The 20,363-nt window shown below is 53.1% G+C and overlaps 1 protein-coding gene and 1 long non-coding RNA gene across 5 annotated transcripts in view; both read right to left on the bottom strand.

Moving 5' to 3' along the window:
* The window catches only part of KCNA2 (potassium voltage-gated channel subfamily A member 2), a 10,720-nt gene extending 9,116 nt beyond the window's left edge, over positions 1-1,604 (bottom strand). For 2 of the 4 annotated variants that reach the window (XM_017739849.1, XM_017739850.1), the window contains exon 1: positions 353-597. The gene's annotated coding sequence lies outside the window, so the exon portion shown is untranslated. Of the gene's footprint in view, positions 1-352; positions 598-1,484 lie in introns of those variants that run through there. The other 2 variants (XR_001863848.1, XM_017739852.1) reach the window with 2 other exon arrangements.
* An 11,240-nt stretch (positions 1,605-12,844) lies between these two features.
* LOC108448064 overlaps positions 12,845-20,363 on the bottom strand; it is a 13,446-nt gene continuing 5,927 nt past the window's right edge. The window contains exon 2 of the long non-coding RNA XR_001863849.1: positions 12,845-16,173. This is a non-coding gene — a long non-coding RNA (uncharacterized LOC108448064). The remainder of the gene's footprint in view (positions 16,174-20,363) is intronic.

Genomic DNA, 20,363 nt, shown 5'->3' with positions numbered 1-20,363 from the left:
TGTCCCCCCGCCGATGGCTCCAAGGACCCACGAGCACCGGGGCCCCGGCCGCGGGACCCACGCGACCTGCATCCGCCCTCCCCATCCTCCCGAGAGCCAACCCCCCGGCCGACCCCACCCCGTGGGGATTCGGCTCCGCTGGGTGAAATTTCTCGTGGGGATGTTGAGGTTCATGTTCCCGGTGGGTGCCGGGTTCTCAGCATCCCTGCTCCCGACGAGCGCTCCCTCGGATCATCCTGCATTGCCTCGCACCATGGAGATGCTCAGCCCGGAGAGGGCCAACCAACCTCTCATTTTTTGCATTTTTTTTTTTTTTTTTTGCCCTCCCAAACGAAATAAAAACCCCTCTAACCTCCCTTCTTCAGCTCCAACTCGACTTGTCTACTTTGAGCCAGGATTACAGAACCGGGCAGGGGAGGCAGGTGGAAAATAACCCCGCGGTCCCAATCTCCTCGGCAAAGATTTCAGCCATCTCCAGGCCATTTATGCCTGTTGGTTCCTCTCTTCATCCCCCGAGGTGCTGATATTGCCGCAGATCCCTCTTTTCTTGGAAATTTCCCTTTTCCGTGCAACCCTCCTCTCCCTTCTCCTTATGCACTAGAAAAAATAGTACAACCCTGACGAGGCTTGCAGCATTCAACCGCTTCTCTTAACCCTTTTCTGCCAGGCCGACATGAGAGCAGGTCTCATTTGTCCCAGTTTTTATCCTTTTCCTGCATTTTCTCCCCACCACTCGCTCCCCAGCGACTCGCCGAGGAGTTCAGCTGGATTTGACCTTCCCTGGCTCCTCCGAGCATCACGCCAGAACACCACAAACACCATCTTTCTGCTGCCGCAGCAAAGATCTGGCAGCCACAAACCCCCATCTCACCAAAAATCAACCAACCTTCAATGTTTTATTTATTTTTTTTTAATAAACACGCAGTTTTCTTCCTGCCCATAAACGCTCTCCTCCCCTTTCTCCCTTCCCCGAACACCCCGGATTTGTTTAACGGCACCGAAATTGACTTTGTTTTTATTTAACACGTTGATTTTTATTTGGCATGGGCTCTGGGCTTCTTCCTCCGACTCCGAAGCCAAGCGCTGATGCTCGGTGCTTGGCGGAGAGGGTTACGGCATCATCTCAGTTGACATCACCCATCCCAGCACTCAGTTTCTCCTACTTTCTCCCCACAGCCCGTTTTTCTGGCAAACAACCTCCGCCCCCCCCTCAAGCATCTTTAGGGTTAATTCATGCAAATTTGGGGGCTGAAGGGGGAGAATGGAGGAGGTGAAGATTTGCCCAAAGCCCCTCAGTTTGTTCTCAGCCCGCACTGAGCACTGCAGGCGGGAGTCACACGGTTTGGGGTCGTGTTTGCGACTAAAGCACGACTCCCTCGCTTTGCACCGTTCCTGGCCAGACTGTGTTTAGTCAGGGGAGCAGCGGGAAGAGGGGGAAGGATGCAGGGATGGGGTGGGGAGGAGAGAAAAAGGCACCAACTTACACTTAGCTCTGCAGTCAGGCATGCGGAGAATGCACAAGCAGCTGCTCTGCTCCCGCCGCTGCCGGCACCTCTCACCTACAGCCCCCCAAACTCGTACCCCGGAGTCAACCTCCGAAGGCAGAGCAGGAGACCTAGATTCCAACCACTGGGAAATAATCATATCCCTGGATACATGATGCTGCCTTGCCATGTGGCTCCGATCCATCCCATCTTCTTGGTAATAGCCTGGATCTGCTCGGGGAGATCTGGGGGATGGAGCGCTCCCTGCAGCTCTGGGGAAGGAGATGGGGCAGGATTGGACTTGCAGGAGCTGCCCTTGGCTGGGGTGAGCATGTGAAAAGCGATCATTTTGATATCATTTTGTGTTTACTGAGGTCCCTTCATGACGAGGCTTTTCCCACCCCAAAGGAAGGAGATGGCCAAGCTCCTACAAATGTGTAACACCTATGGATCAACCCCTGCCTTCAGGCACGAGGTTTGGACCTCTCTGACATCCCCCCATGGCCCCAAAAGGAGCACCAAGGAAGCAACAAGTCCCACAAGGCTCCTGGCACCCAAAGCACAAGTGCTGGAGGAGGCGATGGGAAATATTTTTATTCCCATATACAGTGATCAAATTTGTATGGAGTTACTGGTGCCGATGGGGATCACTCCAGGGATACCCTGAGGTGGGATGGAGGGCCCGGAACACCCTGAATACCTGAGAAAATCAGTGCTCAGTGTAGTGCCCAGTCACCCAGGGGGATGTGGGGACATGGGGGGGGGGTAAACCACAGTATTTTAGCTCCCCAAGGAACCCGCAGCAGTGGGTGGCACAGACAGAGAGCGGGTGCAGCACTGGGGGATGTGATCACCTGCTGCTCCTCCCGACACCCCTCTTCGCCTTGAAACAAAAATTGTATTTTCCCAAGCCCCAGCCAGATCCCAATATTGAAAATTAATGTCTAACCCTATAGGAAAACTGGGAATCCTTCACGACCGGCGCTTGCACTATGGGTTTCCTTCCTGCACGCATCCAGCTTGGCAGGAGGCCACTCTGGGCGAGGGTTTTTAATGTCATCAGCACCATTTTAGCCTTCTCTGGAGGTGGATCTGCCACGGCAGGGTGGGTCAAACCCAGGAAATGATTTGCCCGAGGCTGATCCTTATGCAATATGTAGAAACTGAGGCTGGGCAGGGAACAATCCAAGTGGAGCTGAGTTTCCAACGCGCTCCTCCTGCTGCCGCCTTGCGAAGGTTCTGCAGAACCAGGGGGATTTGTCATCCAAACAGCACCAGCTCCGTACAAAGAGCCAAAATCCCGTCTCCAGCAAATCAGGGGAATTTCTCTGAATTGAGTGATGCTCTCTCCTGATTTACTACCCTAATTGTGAGCTATTATTATCATCTGTGTGTCTGCGCTCGCCTCCCTCAGCCGCGCTGACAGCTCCAGACGCATCCCAGCCTCTCGGAGAACCAGACGAGCTGAGCTCTGCACCCACTTGGCTGTTTCACAAGGATTTAACAAGATGACGCCTTTGCTCAATACTATTATTAAATAATAATTTCCTCCTGAATTATTTCTCTTATCTCAATGGATTTTATAGACACCCAAACTGGAATTCTTACCCCGTGTGTGTGAGTGGTGCTGGGAAAAGCACTTGGTGGGAGGATGTTCCAGGAACGAGGCGATCCTGTGGTCAGAGTGATCTCCCCTCGTTTCCTTTATTCCCAGGGAAGCCCCCAAGGGCTGTTCAGACCCTCTGTTTGTGGGTTTGTTTGCAGGCAGCCATACAAATAGCAAAAAATGTGCTTTTCCCCACTTCTTTCCCTGGTATCCTGCTGGCAGTGGGTCTGGGAGACACCCCAAGAAGTGGTGCTGTGGGAGATGGGTGGAAGCCACAGGGCAGGGCTATTCCCAGCCCTGGCCTCATCCAGAACAGCTGAATTCAAGTCCCAGGGTCATTGGAAAGCCCAACCCACACCCAGCCCCACTGCTTAGGACACCCAGGATGGGCACCTGCATATGCCAAGCCAGGGAAGGGGTGAGAGAAGCTCTCTGAAGAGGACAGACCCTGTGCCACCACCTTCACACCTCCTGCACAGCCTCAGGCAGCGGCAGCTCTCTGTGGTGTCCTTCCTGGAGACCCTGTCCCACCTCCTGCAAAGCCAGAGGGACTTTGAGGGCTGGAGCAAATCCCAACAGCCATTGTGGGAAGAGGATCCAAGCTGGAGCCCAGCAGAGGCGCTGGACAGGGCAGAGCACTGAGCCCCATCTCCCTCTGAGCCACGGTTTTCCAGCTGAAGGTGTTGACATAACTGGGCCTTGTGTCATTTTGGGAGCTGTGAAAGCTGTAAGCGAGTTCCCAGGACTGTGATTCACCCTCCAGGGAAAGCATCCGACCTCCCACCCGCTGCTGACGTCAGAGGATGGAGCTCCTGGACCCCCAGCCCCTCCTCACCCCCTGCAGTGGGTGGTGGCAAGAGGAGGGGATGCCAGGAGACGTCTAAAAATGAACAGAGCCCAGGAACACGGTGACACGGCCCCACGGAGCAGGCTCTGCTCTCCCATGGCAGATGCTGCTGGTGAATCCCAAAATACCGTGGCGAGATAGGTCAGAGCGGCTTCCCCGAGCCAGGGAGATGGGGAGGGATCAGGGCTTTGCCTGCAGTGATGTGGGAAAGGAGGAGCAGAGCAAAGAGGGATGCTGGGCAGGGCTCCTTGTCCCTGGGAGAACCTCCTGCACCCCAGGAGAACCTCCTGGATCCTGGGAGTAACTGCTAAACCCTGGGAGAATCTCCTGGTTTCTGAAGAGATCTCTTGGTCCCTGGGAGATTCTCCTGGGTCCTCTGTGGTTCTCCTGGTCCATGGAAAGGCACAACTGCTGAAGGGAAAACAGCAAAAATCACCTCTCTGCAAAGTTAACAGTAAACACATCCCTCTGAAATCCTCCAGGGTGTTTTTCATAATAAAATATCCCATTATTTTAAAAACAGCTCCTTTGGGCTCCAGTCTGAATTCTCAATTTGTCAGGATGGCTGAGTTGCCACTTTGCCTCCGAAGCTGCTCCACCAGCCTGGGGGGCCGCTCTGGAGAGGAACTGGGCACCACTCATTGAAATAAAAGTCTTTCAGCTCAACCAAAACACGGCAAAGAGCTTCAGGCCTGGGGGTGACTGTGAATGTTTCCTGCCAGGCTGACCCTGACGGGCCTGGGCTGGCGTGGGGTGGGCATGGGGCCTGGAGGGTGTCTCCCACCTGGACTGCTCCTGCCATCCCGGCTGAAAGGCTCTCAGAGCCGCTTGGTTTTACTTGCACAGCAGGACAAGGCAAATTCAACAAGGGAAAAGGAACCAGAAGCCTCCTTCCAGCCAGCGGCGAGGACTTCCAGCTCTGCAAGGAGCCACAGCTCACAGGCCTGGACATCACCCTGACAGATCCCCCCAGCACCCCTGGGGCCTTATTGCCAGTGTCACCTGAGCCCCTGTGTCCCACAGGCTGCTCTGGGCCACCCCCCCCTCCCAGGGGGCCCCAGCCACGTCCCTCTGTCCTCCCAGCCCTGCTGCTCCAAAGGGACCGAGGACAGAGTCACCTCAGGGCTCCAAATGTGCCCAAATCTTTACCCATGGTGCCAATGCAACACCTGCTTTGCCGAGCCAGCGCTGCTCATGGCACCCCAAGACAAAGGAGAGGTGATGAACATCTTCATTTCTTCTTCCTCAGGCCTGGAGCAGCCCATGCCCATCTCCCCATGGGACATCCCTGTTCCTCCAGTTCTGGGGGCCTTTTCTCTCACTCCAGGGGTTGGTGCTCACTAAGAAACAGGGAAATTGGGCCAAAAGTTGAAACTTTCTGGTTGTTGAGATTAGGGAATAGAAGAGCAAGGGGAGGTGGGAGAAACCTGCAGGGGAGATGACTCTGCTGGAAATGGCCAAAGCCTCGGCTGGACATGACCAGTGTCTGCAGACACTGGGGTGAGCTGTAGGTGACCTCAGGGTCCCCTCTGCACTGCCCTGGTGGGACACCCCTCCCTCCAGCCGTCAGCCCTGGGACTGGCTCCCCATGCGGGTGCTGGTCAGGGTGGAAACATCTCCCTCGCGGCACAGATGGGATGAGCAGCCCTGCAGATGCCGTTTTTAGAGCCTGTGGGTATCAGCCCGAGTGTCTGGTGGTGCTGGGAGGGGGCCGAGAGCTGCTGAAGGTCAGATCTGAGCCACGGAGTGGGGTGAGATGTTCCCATCACCCCAAACTTTCATCCCTCCCCAGGAGCTGCAGGACTGCAAACAAGCTGGGAGGAAAAGTGGTTTGAGAGGATGATTTCCCTCTTCTCTTCCTCCCACGCAGAGCTGCTGCAGGGAGGAGAAGCCACCGGCTCAGGCTGGGAGTGCCTTCCCCACGGCCTGGGCATGGTGGCACCGAGCTGGCCCTGAGTGGAATGGTCACAGAGCTGGCCCAAGCCCGGGGCTGTTGCAGGACATTCCGGCCCCATGGCCATTCCAGATGGGGAGCTGTGCCAAATCATGGAATCACAGAATGGTTTTGGTGGGGAGGGAGCTTGAAGACCATCCACTTCCACCCCCTGCCATGGGCAGGGACACTTCCCACTCTCCCAGGGTGCTCCAGGCCCCATCCAGCCTGGCCTTGGACACTGCCAGGGATGGGGCAGCCACAGCTGCTCTGGGCACCCTGTGCCAGGGCCTGCCCACCCTCCCAGGGAGGAATTTCATCCTTGTATCAAATCTAAATCAACCTCTTTTAGTTGAAGTCCTGGGTCATGCCAAACCTGGCTGTGCCAGACTGTGAGCTGTGCCAAACCATGAGCTGTGCCAAGCTGTGAGCCACACCCGGCCAAACTGCGGATGGTGCCAGTTCGGGAGCTGTGCCAAATTCCAGGCCAGCCCAGCCCACTCCACCCGGCCTCAATCCCTGCAGAAGCCCCCAGCTGCCCTCACCCTGTGGCCAAGCCCCGCCATGTCTCTGCTGCCCAGCACAGTTCCCTTCCCAGGAAACGGCCCTGCCGTGGTGGGAAATTCCTGGAAGAAAAAAGCCAAGGTTTGATGTCCATTTCCCAGGCTTTTGGAGGACACTCGTTATTTACTGTCCCTGCCAAGCTGCCGGGAGCGGCTGGGGATGCCCCATCGTGGTGACACTGACCTGGCCCTGGGAATGTGTCCCCAGCAGCTCTGGGTCGCTGCTCTCTGGTGACCTGGGCAGGTGACAGATCCAGGGCTGCAGGTGGCACAGGGAGGATGCAAAGTGACACTTCCAAGGCTGTGTGGGCAGGCAATGCCAGAGCCCCATCTGCTCCTACCAGGACCCAGAGGCCAGAGCCCCCTGCCCAGAATCCATGGGGAATGCCAGCGGGATCCATGGGGAATGCCACTGACAGGCAGCGTCCTCTTCCCCGTCATTCCTCTGCTGTATTTACTATTTCTTCATCTCCCACCCCCTCTTTTGGGAAGAGACAGACTTCCCCGTTTCCATGGAAACACTCCCCCTCTCCCCTCATTTCTTCAAAGAGGTTTTCATCTCTTTCTTTCAAAAATAGCTATTTTTAACCACGGCTTCCCCTTCTCCCCCTCCCCACACTCTGCTTCCAGCTCACGTTTTTCCAGCACCCACCAGGCACCCCTGAGCACCCCTGGGAGTCGTGGAATCACTCCCATGGCCGGTGACTTGGGCTGGGCAAGAGCAGCTCAGATCCATGGTCCAGCTCCCGGGGGTTCCCTTGACTTGTGCTGAAACCTTCTGGGGCTGTGGAATATTGGTGGACAAAGAAAGTGCTGGTGTTTGCAGGAGGGTCCTGGGAGCATCTAAAACCCCTTCACTCTGTGGAATGACTGTCCCTGCAGCATCCTCTGTGATCCTACAGCCCTGGGAAGCCAGAGGAATACTTCCTTTCCTGCCGTCAGGATAAACCAAGAGGGGACTAACATCTGACAGAGCAGGAGATAAAGCCCCTTCCACCCTTCCCAAATACCGACAGAGCAGAAACACCACGCAAATCCTCGGCATCAGGGTGAAGTGAGGGGCTGGAAATGCAGCACTGGGAGAACAAAATCAAAATCAAGAGTCTATCAATAAATTGAATGATAACAAAAGGCCTGGACAAGGTGCTGTCAAGTAAAGGAGAATTCCACAGAGGAAATTACAACCTCAGCATTCCCATGGGTAACTATGAGAGCAGAGGGGTGGACAACACCCCTTGTAGAAGGATGCCAGGCCTGGTTGTAACACAAAGGGAGATCCTTTGGATACCGCCATCCACTCAAAAATATCCAAGGCAAGGGTTCCTTAGCACGGCGTGGTTTGAGGAGCAGGAAAATACCTGGAGGAGCCCGACTCCGAGCTGGAAGAGCCCCTCTACATCCTGGGAAATTCACGGCTGGAAGATCTGGATGCTCTGGCTTGGAAAGAGGCACAGGACACAGGTCATTAAAATCCTGCACGGTGCTGAGGTGCTGGGCAGGGGATGATGGATCGATATTTCTTCATAATGCGGGGAGGACATGGCTCCCAGGGAAACTCCCGAGCGGGAAATCTCAAGGCAGCCGGGGAAGGATTTACAGCGCGGCTCCGTCGCTGTGCAGGGATGTGCTGCTGGAGCTGCCGTGGCCACCAGCCCTCCCAGGGGATGCCCACACTCGGGTAGAGCATAGCAGGAGCCAAAAGGCAGCAGAAACCACCCTGTGCACAGCCAGGTCCCTCCAGAGCCTTATTTCAGCTGAATTTCTCTGTGGCAAAGCCCGGCAGCACCAGGGCTCGCTCCAGGGCTGGCTCTGAGCACCCAGCACTGCGGGACTGCCTCGGGGGCGGTTACCCTTCATAACCTCTGGGCATGCAGCAGGAAACACCACCCTGGAACGACTCCGTGCCCTCACCAGCCTCTCTGCCCCTCAGCTCTTCCCTCTAGAACCTGGCAAATTTAGCCTGACCCGGGGCAGAGGAGCTGCTGGCACTGACCACGTCCTGTGCCTCTGCAGCTCCTTGTACACCACCTTCTCCACACACTGACCACCCCAGGGATGGGCTGCAAACCCCACAGGGGCTGGGGAGAGCCTCAAGCCAAGGTTCCTCCTGGACTGAGTACGGGATCATTGCCCTCCCCTCATCAGTGGGGTGTGGAAGGTGTTTCCTGTGGCTCCTCAGGCAATCCCGGTGCCACATGGTGCCAGACCCACCGGACCTGTCCTTCCTAACCAGGCCTGGTTTTGGCTGGTGCCATTCGTGCCCCATCTGCATCTCAGAGTTTGCCACATCCTGCTTTTCCCGGATGTTCAAGCACACCCCAGGTAACCACATGTCAACCGAAAACTGCAGCTGGAGACACCAAAACCCTCCGGGGAGCTGCTACAGAGATTGAGGTCACAGCAGAGAACGAAGCAGCAAGAGCTGCTAAAACGCACCTCAGAGAGCCCCTGAGCCAGCCCAAAATCTGCCCTGCCACCCACACCAGCCAGGAGTTGCTGTGGTGCCATCCAGCATGGCTGGATGAGAGGATTTGGGAGTGCTGGAGCTGAAGCTGACTTTGCTCAACATGGATCGTCCTCCCCCAGCAGAGCTGGTGCTCACAGCAAACCTCGAGAGCAGAGATAGATGAAACCACCCAGACCAGTTCCAGCACTCAGTGCTGCTTTTCTAGGAACTTCTTCGTCCCTGTCACAATTCCCGAGGCCGACAGGATCAAGATGTTTTGTAAAGATCGGGAACTTGAGGTTCTCCACCGCTGCTGAATTCCTTTGGTGTGACCCTGCCCGAGGTGGCTGTGGGCACACGTGGCTGCTGCTCTGCTCCCAGTCCTGAGCCCCCAGCTCAGCACCTGAAGCCTCTTGCAGGATTTCCTCCAGGATTTCAGCCCCGGAACTGGGATTTGCGAAAATAACCAAGTCACTTGGGATAATAGTCCGGGTGTCCTGGCTCAGTGAGCACTAAAATAAAATCCCCTTGCAGGAGCCTGGGGCCTCTGGCCCTGGGACACAGCACTTGTATGCACAGCTCAAGTGATTTTATCATGGAATCATTGAGCCATGGAATCCTGGAATGGTTTGGGTGGGTAGGGACCTTAAAGCTCATCTTGTCTCACCCTCTGCCATGGGTGAAACCACCTTCCACCAGCCCAGATTTCTCCAGCCTGGCCTCAGACACTTGCCGGGATGGGGCAGTCACAGCTTCTCTGAGCAACAGAGGAGAAACAACTTCAATATTTTTAAGGCAACCAAAATCCTAAACCAAAACTTTGACACTCTTTGGCCACATTCACTTTTGAAGCTCACAGACATGGTTTGAAGCCAAGAACAAGGTTCTCAAATGAGCTTCTGAGCTCCTTTTGCGGGATTTCCAGCTGTGATGGGAGCGGGTGGGTCAGCCCCCTCCGCCTGCATTCGTGTGCCCGAGCACCGTCAGTGACCTCCCTTCTGGTGACACACCACCAAAATTTTAAGGGTTTTCCTGGAGCTCCCTCAGTCCAGGTGGCTGGGTGGGATGCTGGAAACGTGCAGATTTTGCCCCAGGGTTTTATTTCTCTAGCAGGGGAAATTCTGACTCCTGTGAAGGGCATTAAATTTCAGATTATTTCATCCTGAGAAACGAGTTCACATTAGAGGACCCTCCTCATCCTCACACCACCCTTTCCATCCCCACACTTCCTCTCCACCCACTTCAGTATCAAACACCACACGCTAGAACAGTTTCAAGTTCTAATGAGAAAAAAAAAACATTAAAAAAATAAATTCAACGTCAGGTAAAAAAATCACGCAACCGAAAAAAAATCACTTTTTTAACCGGGAACTGAACACAAGGCCCACACCACGGTGGAGTCACCAGGACGAGGGGATGCAGCAGCTGGTTTTAGCATCAGACTGGTTTCAAAAAAAACAAGTTTTAAACAGTTGCAACACAGCTCAGTGGCAAAACCAGACTTTAAAATGAACTCAGAGGAACAAGACTGCATTTAACATCTCCAGTCCAAAATTGCATCGCTCCTGTGGCACCTGATCAGTCAGGATTTAGGGATGAGTTCAGATTTCCAGTCAGATGCACAGAATTTCCCAATATTTCACTGTTCACAGACCCAGTGCACGTCCCAGGTGAGACAGTCGTGGAAACACTTCTGCATCACCCACTTGCACACGTGTGAAGGAAGGAAAGCAAAGTCAAAATTATATCCAGCCGCCTCCATCCCGGGAAGATTCCGTGAAAACCAGTTGCATAGTAAAGGATGGGAAATTAAGAAACGTGAGCTGCTCCTGTGCTGGAATTCAATGCAACACCTCCCTTCTGCCACGTTTTGGGGTCTCAGGTGATGAATTAAGAGCCTGCTCTCCTTGCAAGGTGCCAAATTCAGCCACGGAACCCCTGACCTCCAGCAGCGAGGGGGATTTTCCTGCAAGACCTGAGCAATTGGAATGACCAAATCTAATTCCAGTGCACCAATGGCAGCACAAGGGACGTGGCAGCCAACAGAGTTTTGCATTAAAACTCCGCTATTTCAGGCACTTTCTGACTACATTTCCACCTAACACCTTTTGATTCACACCCAGCTCTGTCCATGACTTGTGTGTTGCCAGGCAAATTGTCCTGCTCTGAAATCATCCTCTGGGATAGGAATGATGCATTTCAAACCCAGCAGCAGTGCCTGGTCTTGCAACAGTCAGAGATGTGTTCTGGACAGCACCAGTCAGAACCATTTCAGACCATTCCCTTTAAAGGTGCATTGATGACATCATCTTGGACAAACCAGGAAAAATGGGAAAAAGAAACATAATTTACCTGTATCAGAGGCTGGTGGAAAATATGGGGACTAGAACATGTAATTTAATTCACCCAGAGATGCTACTTGGCTTTAATCTCAGGTTGAGAGACAGACTTCCAGCTGGATTTGTGCAATGCAGGAGAGCGGGGAACACTCAGAGAAGAAAAACTCTACCTCAGAAATTCCTTAATTTTAAAAGGATTCAGTAGCAATAACAGCATTTGAACACCTGGCTCAGAAAACACCCAGGTGTGAGAGGTAATGAAGCCTCCAGCGTGCTCGAGGCTGTTTTCTGAGATGTCAATCCTGCAGGGCTTTGCCTGTGGAAAGAGGCTGGGATGGGACTGCAGGAATCACAGAATCACAAATTAATGGAATCCCAGAGTGGTTTGAGTTGGAAGGGACAGCTCATCCTGTTTCCATGGGCAGGGACACCTTCCACTATCCCAGGTTGCTCCAAGCCCCATCCAGCCTGGCCTTGGACACTTCCAGGGATGGGGCAGCCACAGCTTTTCCGGGCAACCTGTGCCAGGGCCTCACCAAATCCTGTCTTTTCCCCCAAATCCAGCAGGGCAGAGCAGCTTTCCAGTATTCCCTCACTGCCTCTGACAGCCCCTTCCAGCCCTGCTGTTAAGCCCTGTCCCTGTGCCACGTCCCCTGAGCCTTCGTTAGTGCCCTGAAACAGTTTTGGAGATCTTTTGCTTTCTAATTTTGCTGCCTTCTTAAAACAGCTTAAAACACGTCATTAAAAGAAGCAGCTTTACGTGACCCCATGGCTCCCCAGATTCGCTTTTCCTGCCTCTCCGCCAGCACGGAGCCAACAGCAGAGCTCTCATCACTTTAATTGCACCCCAAAATTAAAAGGGGAAGGGTTGGTGCCCGGCGCTGGGCTGGGCACAGAGCAGAGATGCCGACGCGTTCCGCGTCTAAAGAGCCGCGTCTGAGCACGACAGCTCCGAGCTGCTCCGGCGTCTGGGAGCACGGCTTTGAAGGGCTATGAATAAAGATGAGCAGCCTGCCTCGGGATGATTATGGGAATCAAAGCACGCTATTTTTTGGATCTTCTCTTGATGTCAGCCATCATTAAATCGCTCTCTTTTTTGTTTTTTTAATCGACTGGATACATTTTTAATTTGGCTTCCCTTGCCAAACGCAGCCCTGCGCTGCCGCTGCCGTTTGCACACGGCTGTGCCGGCACGACGGGAATCTGTGACACGCACGAGGCCGGGCTCGGAGTGGTGGCAACACGGATTAATACACTGGACTGACAGGTAAAGACTATCAAACTCTCAATTATCGTGGAAAAGCACATTAACAACCAGCTGGCTCAGCGACCAAGCACGAGGAACCCAAGAGCACGGAGCGCCAGAACGTACAACACCGAGGGGAGGTGGCATTTGGCAAGATTGTCATCATCGGTGTGAGACGGCCGGGGGGTGGCTGGGACCCACCAACCCCACCGGGTGAAGGGATATGGTTTTTCCCACCACTTTAATAATCAAAATACAGTTTTGAGCCCTAACAGAGAGACGCTGTAACAAGTGGCTACCGGAAACAGATGAGGTATCATTATGTTACAGACACACACACACACACGCACGCCATAAAAAAGCTCTCTGTAACACCGGTGAAAAATAAAAATCACTTTAGTACTGATACATTCTATCCCCCATTTTAAGGGCTACTAGATCATGTTCCAAAAGAAACTAAATATAACACCTTTGGGACCAGGGCTTCCCAAGATCCAGGTCTGTGCTGCAATCCAGAAAATCAATTCTCCTCCTGTTAATGTGCCCTTACCTCTGCGGGCAGCCTGGGCCCCCTTCCTGTCATGGGGGCCTGCGGCTGTTTGCAGCCCAAACCCATCAGCACGGCGGAAAAGTGGGTTTGGGGTCAGTCTCTCATGATTTCAGAGCTGCTAAAGCTTTGTTCAGTCTCCTCTGCAGGCTCCAGAGCACACTGCGAACCTGTCACGCTGCAGGGAGGCTGCAAACAAATGCGTTTTGCAGCTCCTTAGGGGTTTGGGAGGTGAGATGTCCCAAAAAAGCCCTGCTCCATCTCCCCCAGCCTGCCGGCAGCTTCCTCCAATGGGGAAGAGCGAGCGCTTGGGAGTTCCCAGCGACGGGAACGGCTCAGCCTCAGCCCCGAACACCGGGCACTTTTCCCGGTCTCCTTACAAGGGTCGTTTAAGGTCTCCGAGATGTTCATGGTCCGAGCAGTAATTCATTTCCGTGCTGGGGTGGGGCAGGCAGGGGGACACCGCTGCTCTGTGCGGGGACAGGGGAGGGGCGCCTGGAGGGCGTTTGGCTGTGCCAGGGGCACAAACGAGCCCCGCTCAGAGCGCCCCGGCTGCTGCCACAGCCGCAGGGATTTGCCGGCGGAGCAATTTGCTGGAAGATCCCATGGAGAAGCTCCCTCTCCCCGCCCCCACCACGGGCTGGCCTCCGGGCAGAGCACGGCCAAACCAGGTTAATGAGAGCCGCTGCCTAATTAGCTCTAATTTGTGCAGGCGGCTTTCGCACCGCATCGATTTCACACCGCGGGTTGTTTCACCTCCGCGGTTCCCCGGCATCCCTGTCGAGCCTTGGCACCCCCTGCTCATCTCCGTGGGCTCAGGGACCTGCTCCATGTGCTGTTCCAGCAATCCCGGTCCCCGATCCCCATCTCCCTCTGCACCTCGCGCTGTTAAAGCCGTGACAGATCCAGGTGCCAGCAGCACCGGCCCTTTCTCCTCCGTTTGCCCACAGCTCCAGTGACCACAGGGGTTCTACCATGCTGGGAATAAATGCAAGAGGAGCAATGTCCCACTGAGAGCCAGATCCGTATCCGCTCTTCAGTCTCCAGCTGATTAAATTGGCTAAAACTGCTGGGTTTAACAACTTTTGCTTCTTTTCTCACCATCTCAGCCCATTCTGCCCAACCTGCACCTGTGTAGAGCGCCGGAGACTTCTGTGTTTGGGCCCCCCAAGCCCTTCTGCCATGAGCAAAGTTTCCACCACCAGTGGTGCACCTGCCATGGCAGGAGGAGGAATTCCAGCCAAGAAATCATCCGTGTTCAAAAAACAAACGGAATAAATGAGACCTCACCAAAGTCGACACATTCCTTGTAAGAATCACATCCTTTCCCAGCGTTAAGGGAATTTCTCAATCCAAATTTCAGCTGACGTTTGTGTGCAGGGTTCTTGTTCACCTTCAAAGCTCTCCTGCAAGACAGAAACATGGTGCAGTTGGCTGCTTTGCCTTGAGTATTCCCGAGTTTTCCCATTTCTGAGCCTTCCTTCCAGGGAGGGGTTGGTTTAAATTCATCCTCTCTGGGGCTGTGCCTCGAAGCACCCGACGTGTGTCTCCTGTGGATGTTCCATGTGAAAGGCAGGTAAAATCTCCCCTGGGGGAAGGATCCAGGTTTTGGAGCTTCCCTCTGGAAGAGTGGTCCTTGCTCCACCTTCCAGGTGTGTGCTGGGGACCTCAAGGCTTGTCCGTGGGCACCAATCAGCAGCATCCGCTCAAGGGTCTGTTTCACACACAATGATTTTGGTTCCTGTTGCCTCCCCCTGAGCTTCAGAGGAAGCTCTGGTTCACTTGGTTCTGTCCAGTCCAAATTAACATTCCCAAACCATTCCCAGGGAATTATTGCAATGCAGACAAAGAGGTTCCTGTGCTCATCCGAGTCCCTCCAACATCATTTTCACCCTTAAATCCAACGCTGTTCTGAGTTTCGCTCTGCTCCTCCGACGGAGGCTGTGCTGGGAGGGTTTCAATCTCCAAGCGGGGATGGAGGCAGCGTGAGGAGGTGGATGAGGCTGGGGAGGGGGAAAAGGGGGAGTCAGAAGCAGGAGACACCATCAACCCCTTTGCCATTTGCATTTATCCCTTCACAGACCGTTTATCCCGTGGCACCAGGATAATATTGATCCATGCAGCCCTGGGAAAAGCAGTGAGGTTACAGAAAGCTCAGCTTTAAGAGCTTCCCAGCCCAGTACGGGCAACCCAGAGCTCTAAACCTGCCAGCAAGAACCTCAGTGTGCAAAATGAAACAGCAACAGGCAAAGGAGGGATGGAATTCTCGATTATTACGGAATTAGCAAGGCAACCCTATAATATTCCCACAATTCCGAAGTACTGTGGAAGTGCAGACAAGGGCAGAGAGGCTCTCATGGAATGAAGCAGGAGCATGGTCAGCCAAGAATTGGATTTTTAGACCTTTTCCACCTCGGAATTTCAATTTGTCCTTAGTTTTTCGTGGAGTGATCCTGATGGCAAGGCACAACTGTTCAACACTCTTTTCCTCAGCACCAGCAGAGATGTTCCTTCCTTAAATAAGGACTTAAAGTAAATCACAGCCTTTGGTACAGCACAGAGCTACTTATAAAGGGCATTTCCAGGAAAGTGAGAAAAATGGAACAGGAACGATTCCCGAAGAGCTGAGAACAGCCCGTGGCCTTCGCCAGGGAACAGCGACAGCAACCGAATTTCCCCCCACTCCCTCCCACCCCGAGCAAAACACTTGGGCTGAGTTTTAGCAGCTCTGCTTAACATTTCCTTTCTGGTTGCTTAATCTTTCAAGAGTTGGTTGTTGTTTTTTTTTTAAATAATAATAAAAAAAGACTGAAATAACATCCAAGTGATTTCCACCTCTCCTCCTCCTTGTTCCTGGCTTTGCTCAGTCTCGTTATATTGCACATGAGTTGAAGATAATCTGGCTCCAAAGATGTTCCCTTCTACATAATGCACTTGTTAGAAAACACAGATGAAGTGGGAGACATCCCACATATAAATAGAAATGTATATATATGGAATATGAACTGGGTTTAGCTGGGGAGGACCGGCCCTCTGTCAGTCGGGTCCACGGCAGCGTCGGTCACCGTGTCCAGAATGTTTGGGATGTTTGTCCTTTCCTTGGAGGTGTTTTATTTCTCAACACAGTCCTGAAGGTCTTCGTTTCAAAACTTCTTCTGTGATCTGTTGGGCAGAGCAAAGAACCACTTTTATGCACAGGCTGCTTTGGAAACCAGGAACAGGTTCTTTCTTTTCTCAAGTAAAGTGGAAGAGATGTTGCACTTTGGTCCCCCCCTTGAGAAATTCCCATCTCCACTTCCCACGAATGAAAAGTGAAAATTTGCTATGTAAAATTCTTTAATGGACTGAATGCCACACAGTCTAAAGTGAGATAAAGATAGGAAAAAGATTCATTAAATATATTCTGGTTATTAACTGTTATCTCACATTAACAGCAAGTTCCAAACCCAAAATAATTAGTGCCAAGTGGGTTTTCCTTGTGTTTTTATCTTAATCAAGCTGGGTTTGTTCTGACCTGATGTAATTCATGAGATATTGAGCAACTGGTTGATTTTATAAACCCAGCCCAGGTGATGCGAGGAGCCAGGGCTGATCCCACTCCCAGAGCTTGGACTGTGCAGTCGCTCCCACAGAGCACAAACCCCAAATCCCATTTGGATGTGGGGATGGGGGTGTCCAGCAAAGGGCCCACAAAATCCCCCAATCTCTGCAGTGCTGGAATTGCATCCTTAGCTCTACACTCGAGGGTCTCAGCCTGACTCCTATTTTAACACAGGGAGATGCTCTGCTCTGTCTTTAAGACACTGAAATTTCTAGAATTTAATGCAACTGTTTTTATCCTTCTCATTTTCCAAAAAATCCGTGCTCTGCCTTTAGTTCCCACCGTGGCAATTGGAGCACCCCAGCTCCCCAGAACAGGCTCTGGGAGCTGGGTGCTTCACCAGCAGCCAGTGATGAGGGAAAGGTTGGGAGGAGCCGCAGTCACAGCTCAGAGCCCGGCCTAAGGCACCGGGACCTGCCTGGTCCCCGCTCAGCCCCAAAATCAGCCTGTTTTCCCCAGAGGGAGAGGCAGGATGGAGACATGCCAGGTGGGATCCATGCACTGAGGAGGGAGAGGCCCCCTCTCTGGATGCTGCAGGGATCAGGATGTAGGGATGGAGATGTTGCAGGGATGATGGGGATGCAGGGATGAAGCTGCAACAATAATGAGGATGTGGGAATGAAGTTGCAGGGATAATGAGGATGCAGGGATGATGAGGATGCAGGGATGATGAGGATGCAGGGAAGACATTGCAGGGATAATGGGGATGCAGGAATGATGATGTTGCAGGGATGATATGGATGCAGGGAGAATGATGTTGCAGCTATGATGAAATTGCAGATGAAGTTGCAGGGATGATGAGGATGTAGGGATGATGAGGATGTAGGGATGGTGATGTTGCAGAGATGAGGGTGCAGGGATAACGAGAATTTGGGGATGTAGTTGCAGGGATGATGAAGATGCAGCTATGATGAAATTGCAGAGATGGAGTTGCAGGGATGATGAGGATGCAGGGATGAAGCTGCAGGGATGACAAGGACGGAGGGATGGGGATGTTTTGGGGATGCTGAGAATGCATCTGCAGGGATGATGAGGATGTAGGGATGTAACAATGATGCTACAGGGATGCTAAAATCCAGCAGAGAAAGGAAACGGATGGGAATCCCTGCCAGGAGCAAAGATCCCCTTGCGAGGCAGTGCAGCACTGGGGAAATGAGCTTCCAGAGGGGCTCAGTGCTCCGAGCAAGGATCTCAGCCCGGGCAGTTGCTCAAGCACAGCTTATCCTGAAGTGCCAGCAGGACCATTCTGGGGCTTAAAGCTGACAGGGCTTTCTGCTTTATTGGACTGGGCTTGCTGGGGGATTAAACCCCTCCCACCTGCCAGCCGGGAAGGGCTCCAAACTGCCAGGATCCTCAAGGATCACTGGAGCATTACACACTCAGTAAATAAATAAATACACCAGCAAGACCCAAACAGCACCTTCAGCCCAGGAAATGCCACTGGGCAAGAAGGTGATGGTGGAGTTGGGACTCGCCAGATGAAGTGGTAAATAACGATTTTAATCGCCACCAGGCAAATAATGCAGTGCTTTGGGGTAACCTGGAGCCTTTCCAAGCTGTATCCTTGCTGGTGAAGAAAGAAATGCCAACTCCTCAGCCTAACAATGGTGTCATTTCTCTGAATCCAGCGAGAGCAGCAGTGGGAGTGAGAAGTCAGGAGCACTCAGGAGCTATCAGTGCTCCGGCTCCTGAAGGGATCCAGATGTCTTTCCATCGTACTGGGGAGAGGAAATCCTCTCCATCCCAAGAGAAATAGAGGATATTAAACAGCAGCCACAAAAATTAGATGTTTTTAAATTGGCTGAGCCAAATAACTTCTATCTAAACACTCAGAGCTGGCAAAGCAGCTCCTGGGAGTGCAAGTACTGAGCGTCTCCTGAGTCCTTCCAGAGGACTGGGAAACAGCTCCTGTTTGGGACAGTTTCTTAAGGGACAAACAAAGTGACCTGCAAAAACAACGGGTCTGGCCATCTGTCACTGATCTGGAACACTGTGCTGGAATGGCTGAGAGTCTTCAGACAGAATTAAAGAGGAAGATTTAATTGATGCCAATCAATGCAGCGTTAGGGAAAACAGATCTTATCAAATTAACTGATATCTCTGACTGAGTGCCACGCTTGGCTGATAAAGGTGTTGTGTAAAGCTCTCCTCAAGGGAATTGCGTGGCTGTTGGGTTAAGAAAACCAAAAAAGCCAAATTCCCAGGAGATTTCCCAAGTGAGAAACCCAGCTGGACCCAGGGCGTGTTCCCCACTCGCTCCTCCTCGGGCTCGCTGGGTTTTTTCAGAGCATCTTCCAACCAGGATGGGAGAAAGATCCCTGAAAATTTCCAGCCCCAGGACAGAACAGCCCAGGCTTGTTTCTGATGCTGCACAAAGAAGATTTCCTGCCTTAATTCCGAAGGATTTAAAGTGTGGAATATCATTCAGGCCCCTGCACCCACCGAGGCACGGGCAGAGGTGGAGAACCCCTCAAGCCTGCAGTGCCACATCCAGTTCACAGCGACTCCTTCCTCACCCCCCCTGCAAACTCAAACTCTCAGCAGCCAGGGCCATTTTAAGCCCAAATTTCTTGTGTCTGGTTTCTGACCTGCTGCAACAGCGTGAGGTTAAATTGCACAGGAGACACAGTGGCAGCTTCAAGCAGAGACCAGCAAGGAGGGAGAAGAGGGTTCTCAACCCTAAATGCACAGAGATTTCAGGAGAAATGGGCTGGAAGGGTGGAAAAGGGAAGATGCAGAGTGAAGAAATCACGGGAAAGGAGGATGTTGATGGGGAGCCGAAGGCAGAGCTGGCAGTTTGGGAAGCTGTGTGAAATCTCAGGCTTCCCTCCAGCCAAGGGAAATAACTGGGATTATTGGGGTACCCAGGACAGAGTCTGTAGGCTTGTCCAGCCTCAAGAAAGCTGAATCCCATAAAACCTTTGGAGGAGTCCTCGCTTCTTGCTCTGTGTTTCAAAACTGCCCCTTCCTTCCACGGAGTTTCATTGCAAACGCTTCCCGAGGCTGCTCGGTGCCATGTACAGATGGGGAAACTGAGGCACGGAGGAGCCAACCTGCCCAAAGCCAGGGAGCAAACCCCACAGGTCTGGGAGCAGGGACGCATTTCCCTGGATTTGCAACCCAAACCCCCTGAACAGCTCAGCATCACCCCCCACCCGCTCTGCACGCGGCTCCGTCCTTGCACCAAGCCCGAGGGCAAACTCAGCTCTCTGCAAATGCAGGAAACACTTTGCAAAGTGTGTGTTCATCCCATCCGTCCCCCATCCCAACCTTTAGCTTCACCCCAAGCACAGACCCTGCTGCAGCCGCCCCGATCCCGCTGCCACGGCCGAGCCTTTGGTGCTTCCACCACTGAGCAGACCACGATAAAACCCTAAAGGATTTTCCTTTTCTATGCATGGTGGTGCTTTGGGGGAAGCAAAGCAAAGCAGCTGGTGCTGGTCAGCCTCAAAATAAACCTGACTGCACTTTGCAGCCTTGGTGGGGCGAGTGGAGGGGGCCACGGGCTCATCTTCCCTCACAAGCCACACATCCAACCCCAGCCCGCCCAGCCAGGGTGTTCAGAGATGCTAAAAATGAAGTGCAACCACTGGAGCAAAGCAAGAGAGCTTCAACACGCTCAGAAAAGCATCGAAATTACGAGTCTCAAGGAAATGAATCATTCCCAAACAAACCCAGCAGCGCCTGCTGCCGTCGGCGCGGCTGAGCCGGGGGTCTCGCAATGCGTGTGCAGAGCCAGCAGGGGACGGCT

This window comes from Corvus brachyrhynchos, unplaced genomic scaffold (assembly GCF_000691975.1).
Source record: "Corvus brachyrhynchos isolate BGI_N302 unplaced genomic scaffold, ASM69197v1 scaffold67, whole genome shotgun sequence".
NCBI classification, from domain to species: Eukaryota; Metazoa; Chordata; class Aves; order Passeriformes; family Corvidae; genus Corvus; species Corvus brachyrhynchos.
This window is presented reverse-complemented; position numbering and strand designations above follow the sequence as displayed.